At 41.2% G+C, this 9,249-nt stretch overlaps 1 protein-coding gene across 1 annotated transcript in view; it reads left to right on the plus strand.

The window, feature by feature from the left end:
- Nucleotides 1-9,249, plus strand: part of clul1 (clusterin-like 1 (retinal)) — a 279,095-nt gene that overhangs the window by 169,295 nt on the left and 100,551 nt on the right. The gene's annotated exons all lie outside the window — the stretch shown is intronic.

Below are 9,249 nucleotides of genomic sequence, written 5' to 3' on the forward strand. Positions count from 1 at the left end.
AAGGGCCCTCTCTCAAACACAACATGGGCTACTGAAATGAGCTTGTTGTGTTTGTTTGTGTTTCTTCCTCTGTAGTTATTCAAAAAAAAATCCTTTTGGATATTTTAGGAAAGTATTAATTAAATCAGACTTTAAGTACAAGCCTCTTTACTATTCACTTTCTTTTTGCTTTACCTCTGTGTGTATGTTGTTTTTCTCTTCTCTCAAACTCTTTTGTCCCTATTTGTATAACCCCTCTCTTTTCCACAGCTTTTATTTCCCTGGCTGCTTTTCATACCCCATGTGCTTGCTTTGTCTGGCTTCGTGTGTCGAAACTAGCGGATATGAGACAGCGGGCTGGGTATCGGAGACGTCGCTGTCTGTCTGTCAGTCCCTGTGGTACATTAGCCGTCCCTTACCATGTATTATTGATTCCCTCTCTCTAATCACTGTCTCCAGTGTTCCAGATGAGCCTTTACTGCCAGCAGCGCCCGCACTCCAAGGAGTTTAGAGCAGCCAAAGTCCTGGCTAAAGCACACCCCTCAAGATACTGCAGATTTCAACTATAACAACAACAACAACACCAACAACAAGTGATGTATCCCCATGTCAGGTCCAACAAAAATTCCACTTTCAGTCTGCGTCTTATTCTCATAATTGTGAGCACTATGGCTGGTGGGTCATGTCAACTTTGTGCTTGACTTTTGAGAAATTGTGACTCCAGCATACAGTAACACAATCAGGGCTAACAGAGAGAGCTTTCCCAAGAACTTTTAAATAAAATCCTTTCGAATGCTCTAATTCTCCGAGTTTGTGCCATCACATCACAACATGAGATTTTCCCTCAACAATTATTTTAGCCAAAAGAATACACAATAGCGACACCATTGCAACATCTCATGAAGATATTCTATTCATCTTCACCTTGGATTTTTGTGCACTTTGCCTCCTTTCTGAAATGAACTTAAATTTAAGGGGAGGAGGAGAGGGTCTGGAAGCATCACTGTACAAAAAGAACAATAACAATATTGGTCTCTCTCAGTAATGTCTTTAAGGAACTACTTCAAATTTGGTACAAATGTTCCCTTGGATGGTGAAGGATGACTGCTTTGTTGACAGAGGTCAATTTCACAGTGACCTAACCAATCATGTCTTGAAACTCTAAGGGAATTCATTCGAATTTGGCACAAATGTCCACATGTGCTCAAGGATGAAGTAATGAATGGAGTGGTCAACGGTCAAAGGGCATGGTGACCTCACAGTTTTGGCCTTAGCGCAAACTCTCTGCACGACCTTGAAGAGTTTTTTATCAAATATGGTACAGCTGTTCACTTGGACTCAAGGACAAACTGATTCAACTTTGGTTAATCAGTTTGACGTGACCTCAGGAGACACTTTTTGACTGGACAGACAAGGACACTAACCTAAAACCCAAGCAATCATGAAGCACAAATTGTTTTATTGTGCAACAGTTTTCTTGTAAAAACAGTACGTCAATATGCTGTCAATCCAAGAGTGGACCCAAGACGGTAGTTCAATTTAAAAGAGTAAATGGTCAAGTTCTACTGAAAACATCTCAGTATCATAAGATATGATATAGGCTAATAATAAGAAAAATGTTCACATGATGAGCAAGACGGCAGAAGGGCATTCACCACAAACTACATAGAGACTCAGAATCACCACCAAGATGCACTGATCGCAGCTTTTCCTGCTAAACACCTAAATTCAGAAAAATAACAAAGAAACCATTGCCAAACTATGTGCAGTGAATATAGAGGAAACACTGATGGACATCACCTTTACTGAAGTAAGGCCTACATTGTCTACATTAATTATTTACATCAAGTTTCCTCAGACAAACAGCTGTAATGAAGTCCTGATCGCCACGTGAAGGCCATGTGTGTTGTGCTTTTCCTGTGCTTTTGACAGGGATAAAACGGATAAAGACAAGGCTGTGAGATGAGCCCAGATTTTCTCTGCCCTTTCAACTATTCAGTCAGTGTTTGTACTGTGACTCTGAGAGACAGATTCCACACAGCGGGAAATCAATTACATTCACACCAATATGGATCAGAGACCACTGGTGATCTGCATCCTCTTCTTCTCTTCTCCCTGTGTCTCCCTCTGTCTTGCAGAGGAACAGAGACTTCTTTTGAGATTTCTTTCTTTTTGAAAGAGACGACTACTTTTGAATCTTTTCTGGGTGTTTTAGCACAGAGTGAAACACGGCAGAACCACTGGGGGTGTGTTGCATGTGAGAGGAGGAGTGGGGACACAGAGAGAGTATAGGCTATGTGTAGTGAGTGAGGGGAGTGGGCACTTACAAAATGGGCCAGTTAACTCACAGCATTACAGGTCTTTTCTGATGTCACACTGACATCATCAACCCAAGCCCCACCTGCACCACACGCTACACAAAAACCATTTACATCACTATGAGTCATACTGCACCATAAAGGTATAGGCTTCATCAATATCCTAGTGATGTCATTAGGAAGAATGATAAACTTGCATCCATAAATCACATTAGCCATAATTTATCAACCTTTAAATAATATTCCCATCTCAAGAAAAACAAGGTTCATATCGAAATGGCCAAGTAGGCACGGAAATAAATCACACTTTGCTGAAGTTTAAGATGAAATCTAACTTGAGAAAGTGCCTCAGATTTTTTTTGGAAACCTGTACCGTTTGCCAACAAGAGCTGTGGCACTCAAGCCAAAGCTCAGGGTTAGTTCATTCTTCACACTTTTTTACAAAGCACAGATGGAGGAGTGTTTGTTCCCTTCGAACAAAAAAAAGGACAAAGTCTGAAAGAAGGGTTACATCACTTCAACACATCCAATTCAGTGCAGTGCAGTCCTTGACTTAATTGGAGGCAACTTACAAAAGGAATTAATAGAAAGATAAAGAATTCTAAATTAAATAAATAAAACAAAATAAAAGGAGCGAATCAAAAGGACGAAATATGAAAGCAATCAACTAATCAAGTGCCTTCCATGATGAAGAGTTGAAAAGATGTCAAAAGGAGGTGAGTTTTCATGTGAGAGGAGGAGAGCATCGCCTCCACCCCGATGGAAAATGTGAGTGAAAAGATGAACTTGATAAACTCAGCCAAAGCAAATCATGACTCCTCTTGGAGTGTTTATTTTATGTCCTTGTTTCTTATCTGAAAGAATGAAAGTTTTCGGTAATGTAGAACTTACACAGCCGCTTACATTTAGAGAGTTATTGCTCAGTCCTATTGACCTTAGACACATGAAATCATCTTTCAAAGTGATAAATGTTTAGTGTGTCCTCATACAATATCTACTTACTGAGCTGTGGTAGAGGTAGTAAAACAAGACCTAATGTTAGACCAACCAATACTGGCATTATGAGTCGGGTTGAGATTTTAGTTTAGAAGACCCACAAACATTTTTAAACATAAATACAACAAGTGTTTTTAGACAAGGATGAAGAAGCAATACGTTTTTATCATCAAAGAAGTGATTTTGTATTAGAGGGACATTTTACAGCTGAAAATGCTCAGTGCTCTCTGGTGCCCTGAAATGGAGAAACTGTTTCTACATACAGTATCTTTGCCATGCTAACCAATAAATCCTTACAAATGTTTGGACATTTGTTATCACATCTGTCCCAACAAAACCAACAACAAAGCAGTCTCATTATCTGACTGGTTTAAGAAAAAATCTCTCTCTCTACTGCAAAGCTTGAGGAAATGTGTTATGTGTGTCTATGATATCTAATAAGTCACAAAATCTATGTTGACATTGCAATGATGCAGATATGTCATAGAAATCATGATGTGAACAGGCAATGTGCACATAAACTAAAGCCAATACTTGCAGGGGCCTAAGAGAAAACCACTCAAAACAATATGACACGTCTCAATACAATTCAGCTCTGCAAACAAAGGCCTCCAAAAAGACCCCACATTTTCCAAATGACAACAACCAATGGAAAAAATAAACTCAGCCATTGCAAAGCAAAAAAAAACACAATCAGCAATAGGCCATATAGGCAGCCGCAAACAGAAACAACACAACATCAGAGAGGAGCATCTAATAAACACCAGAGCAATGACCAGAAGTAAAGGGACAACTGCTAATGTCTCTCTGGACAGGACAGCATGCCTGCACACTCTGAAAACAACCAATACACAACTTTCACATTAGCGCAAATAATGTGGCTTACCTTTGCAGTGGTGATCCCTGGAGGGAAGAGGCCTTTTGGGAATCGTTTCTCAACTCTCGGGGGAATATAGAGTAGGGCAGGAAAGAAAAACTGTTTAATAGAGTCAAAGTTACTTATACTTTCCGTTCAAATCGTTTTCTATGTTTTATCCAACGCGAATAAACGTCCATTAATCCTTAGAAATCCGTTCTGGCCGCCAATGAACGCGCAGGTAGGCTAACAGGAAGTGCTTGGAGCTCATTAGCATAAAAGCTACGCGAACTCCGTGACTCCATGACAACAGTATCCATAGTTCCACCTCTAGGGGTTACTGTTGCTATATCAACAACTATGAGTTAAAGTTTTTATTTACACAATAAAACTGTGACTTTGTGTGCATAGAAGAGGCTGGATATTTAAAAGTGTGTTGTGGAGAGGTGGTAACGCACACACCACAGCTGCAAGTAATTATAATAAATTACAGACGGAGGGAGAGACTGAGAAGCAGAGGGAACCCAGAAAACAGATAATTAACCAATTTTGCTCTTATTTGTTTAATTGGGAGTAGCAATCTCATTGTAGTGATTTACTCATTTACTCCGCTGTCTGTAGAAAACTAGGAGTGTTTGTAACCTCTATAATTGCGACAAACTTGATGAATATATGTTATTGCATATTCTGTATAAAGCAATCAGTATGCAACTGGGGCTATTTCCTGCTTTCCCTCAGATAATAGGCTAATAGCTAGATATTGCTGGAAAATGCATTACCTAAATATTGTTTTTAAGGCCTACGTGTGATTTCGTATATTTTATAAACAAACACAATGAAGAAAAAATACGAATATATATGAATTTATAAACAAACCACATTATATTAGAGCATGAAATTGGATTCTGTCTACAGTAATTAACAATTAACTGACTCCTGCTTCTGTATGGCTCATCACTGCCACTCCTACATGGAAACCAGCCCTCATTAGTGCTATTAGGTCCTTCACATGAAGGTTTGCTGTTATGACACAAGTGTCTATAACCATTAAAGTCACTGATGTCAAAGTGCCATTATCATTAGGCTGGATAAATGGTGATGGGATCTGATATGTGGTGGTGGTGGTGGTGGTGGTGGTGGATGCTGTTACAGAGCATGACTGGCAATATTTCCTCACCTTCTTCGATGCTTGCAGGGTTATACTGTAGCCTAGAAGCGCCTTAAGCGAGTAGACTGCTACAGTAGGCTACCACCAAGGTGCAGCGCTGAATGCCACAGGAGGTCCGTTCTCCTCGTAGCCAACTCCTCTGTCACTGCTGGATACTAAGACACTGGCAAGAAATACTATAGCAGTCACTATTATGATATAGCCTTAAGTCAGTCCACTCCGATCCTTACTGTTTGTGTGAGCTGTTTATTTCACCGAATAATGACCATCCTGCACCAAAGATTTCCTTTGGGATGAATGAAGTTCTATTTTAGCTCATGTTAATATAAATGTAAGAATAGCTGAGAACTTCTCCCATCAGGCATGAGTCAGTTTGAGACAGACAGCGCAGACATAGGCTGGCTGAGGGTAAAAATGGATTTATATTTATCATTCCCTTTCATTATCGCAATGGTTAATTCACACACTGCCATTCATTAATTTAATTACTCTATAGCCAAATGGGCACGACCCATCTCAGGTGCCCTCAGCGTTTCTTATTATAGCATGTGGGGGTCTTGTGGATTCAGCTCATCTGTTGTATTTGCTCAGTAGCTCGCAGAGACCTCTCGGCCCCCGACACAATCTCACCTCATTAACATTTTAGGTGACGAGTCTGTCACGGCCTTAATTAACAATTCATGAGCACAGCTTATAGCTATATTAACATTTTACAACCAATAAATCAGCTTTCCTAATCTGCTGTGTGTGTCTGCATTCACAGGCCCGTGTGGATGTGTGAGAGACTCAGGAGGGAGACTTTGTATGCGTGTGGGTGGGTGCGTTATTTGTGTACATCCACGACAGGCAACTGTAACGCTCCCCCTTTTGTCTCCAAGTCTGTCTCCCCGTCTGTCTCTGACCCTGACATTTGTTTGAACTTTCCCTTAATCTTATGTTCTGATCATGGCACTTCAGTGATTCAGATCCACTATGCTTCCTTTTTTTTTCCCGTCAGCAAAACAAGAGGAATCAAACCTACACCCTGATCCAGAGGAGGTCATCCACAGTGTTATGCCAATTAATAACCTAAAAATAAATAAATCTGTCGACGCGCCCAGAAATGCAAGTATCACACACATAATGGAAAGGTCGACTAATTAGGGTGTCTATTTTTCGATTAGTCAACTGCAACAAAAGCAACAGGATACAAGTCAGTGTTGCCTCCGTCACGTCTGTTTCTTTTTCTCTGGGAAGCAAAATAAAGGAGAGAGGAGTCATGGAGACAAGAGGGATAAAAAAAAAATCTGAAATAATGGTAGAAGACAATCTGGTGCAGTCGATTCTCTGAGGTATCATCATTTCTGCTTCCCTTTCACCAAACGCATATTCAAAAAGCCTCTGAGAGTGGGTGTAACAGCATGCAGTGACACCAGGAGTCTTCACTGCTTCATCATGCTATTAAATGAGCCCTCATGCAGTACGGTATATGTCTCTAAAGGTGGTCAGGAGTGTGATGATGCATACTGTCTATAGACTATTTAGACCTGTGACTACATATTACATATAAGAACCTGCAGTGAGGCAATAAAGTGAAACATGATCAAAACACCACGTCGAATACTGTTCTGTTTTGCTGTGTGGAGCTACAGGAAAGAAAAGTGATACTGAAGCAACAAGCCCACCGCAGCGCCCCTCCTCGCCAGGCCCTTGACCCCACTTTGAAAAGCACCTGTGTGTAGGCAGTGTGTGCAGGCCTTGGCTCTCCCACTGCTTCGCCCTGTGAAAGTGCAGCAGTATCATGGTGTAATGCACGTGGTGAATAGCCCGCTTGCCAAATGAAAGCAATCTCTGCGGCAATGTTTACGCTCGCCGGGTGACACAAAAAAAGTCAGTGCCGGTATTTTCTTCCCTTTTTGTGAACATGGACATTTAGCTCAGGCTGAATCTAATATGATCCACATGATGTGAAGCGATGTGTTCCAGCTCTCTTTGTGCTGTAGTGACTTTGCAGCACAGTACAGATCCTGGTCCTTTCAAATAAATAAATAAAAAAAACATCCTTTGTGTTGCCTCGGTAGCAGCATCGAAGGCCCCACAAGTGCACCAGCACATTGTTTATAAGTTAACATAAAGATCAAGGTCGGCGCTTTGCAGGAAGCACATGGAATTTAAAGGGTAAAAGTAGCTCTGGTGAACGGTGGCCTTGCAAAATGCATGTCTCAATGACAAATGCATTGTATGCGCCAAAGGATCCAACTCGGGTTCAATGCAGGCTATTCCAATTCCAATCAGTCCTCCAACTTCTGCAAAGTCGAAAAATAAGAAATTGATCCCAGAGAGGTGAAATGAGGAAACGTCCCCTGGATTTATAGCTGAAATTATTGTGTGTGCGTGTGTGTTTTCTTTTTTAAACTGAAAGATATCGGCTGCTGTTTTACTTCAGTCCTGATTCCCCTTATGTCCCATTCTCTATCTATTCTATATTAATGCCTGGGTATATGAGTTACTATTTAACTTCCAATATAAATAGTAAAGGGTGAGGTCTGATAGCAGTGAAAACAGAGTATGCAGTGTGTGTTTTTTTGTCTCTGAGGTGGACAAACAGAATGATCACCTGGTGACAATTAGCTGTAAATGTTAACGGGCATTGTAATGGTGACAAATAACATAAAACAGACAGGAAGGGAGATTGGCTGATGATGGTTTAGTCAGAGAGATAATGTGATGCCAATAAACCGGACAGTAATAAAGAAGTGATGGTGATCTGTGGCCAAGACAGATAATTGACATGAGCACAGCGTGGCGAGGTTTCAGGACTCAGGCACTTATACTGTCTCATTAATGAAATGTCCTTTTCTCACTCCCAACACTTTTGGAAAGGAATTGCCATGACTACAAGAAGGAAGTTTGAGCTCTCTTTACTGCTGCTGTGCTGCCCTCTTCTGGAGACCAGGGAAATGACCAGAAACGATCCCAATTATGACTCACATGAAACCTGTTAACCAACGACTGTTTTTCCCCTCTCTGAGTCTGAATAGCCTGCGATGTTGACGTTTGTCGGATACATAATGTGGGTCAGGATGGTGCGTGAGAATGAGGGGGGAAAGGAGCCAGAGAAAATCAATATAAGATTGTCAATAATCTCATTAAAGGGTTGTTCAAGTGATATGATATGATGATAGATAATGACATGTCAAGTTTGCCTCAAGCTTGCTCATGTTGATGAAACACTTTAAAATCAATCCCCTGCAGACATCCTCCACTTACATAACCTATTCCAGCATCTCTCAGTCGGCGGGCCCAGTACACGCTGCCTGATGAAATAGCGCAGGCTTATTTTTAGGAAGGGCTATCTCTGGTCTGACAGCAGTTCAGGAAAAAGCTTGTTCACTGGTAAAGGGCTCCTTTCAGCCAGGGAGGAGCCATAACTTGTGGATATATATGTCTGTGTATGTGTCTCAAACTGTTTGTGTCTGTCCGAGTGTGTGTGTTTGTATGTTTCCACCCCCATAAGGTTTCACAGCATCCCCCTGAATCATTAGGCCCCTATCTGGTGTTATGAATGCTCACTCTGCCTTCGTTTAACTCACTATCTCCCTCGGTTTCTAGGGTGAAATTGCTTAAGGCCATCTGACAAAAACAATTTTCACAGCACCCGCCATGTGCATGGAAAATCTTCTTGTGCTCACACTTTTTTTTTTTTTTACATGGCCCTGCACTGACAATGAATTCCTGCCTGGAGTGCTGTGAATTGAAGCTCTTGTGTAACTAATGTGCTACTTTCTGTCTCCGTGCACACTGAGATATTGCTCAGCAAATTGCTCCGTTTGGCTTAAAAAATGGAATTTGCTCGGTGAGGGATTCAATGTGTTGGAGAAAAGAACAGACATGATACTTTCTCTCTCCCCTCCACACACAGACACACACAATATCCCCCTTCACCAGCCAGG

This window comes from Trachurus japonicus, chromosome 17 (genome assembly GCF_045865225.1).
Source record: "Trachurus japonicus isolate A0001 chromosome 17, Traja_1.0".
Classification (NCBI taxonomy): domain Eukaryota; kingdom Metazoa; phylum Chordata; class Actinopteri; order Carangiformes; family Carangidae; genus Trachurus; species Trachurus japonicus.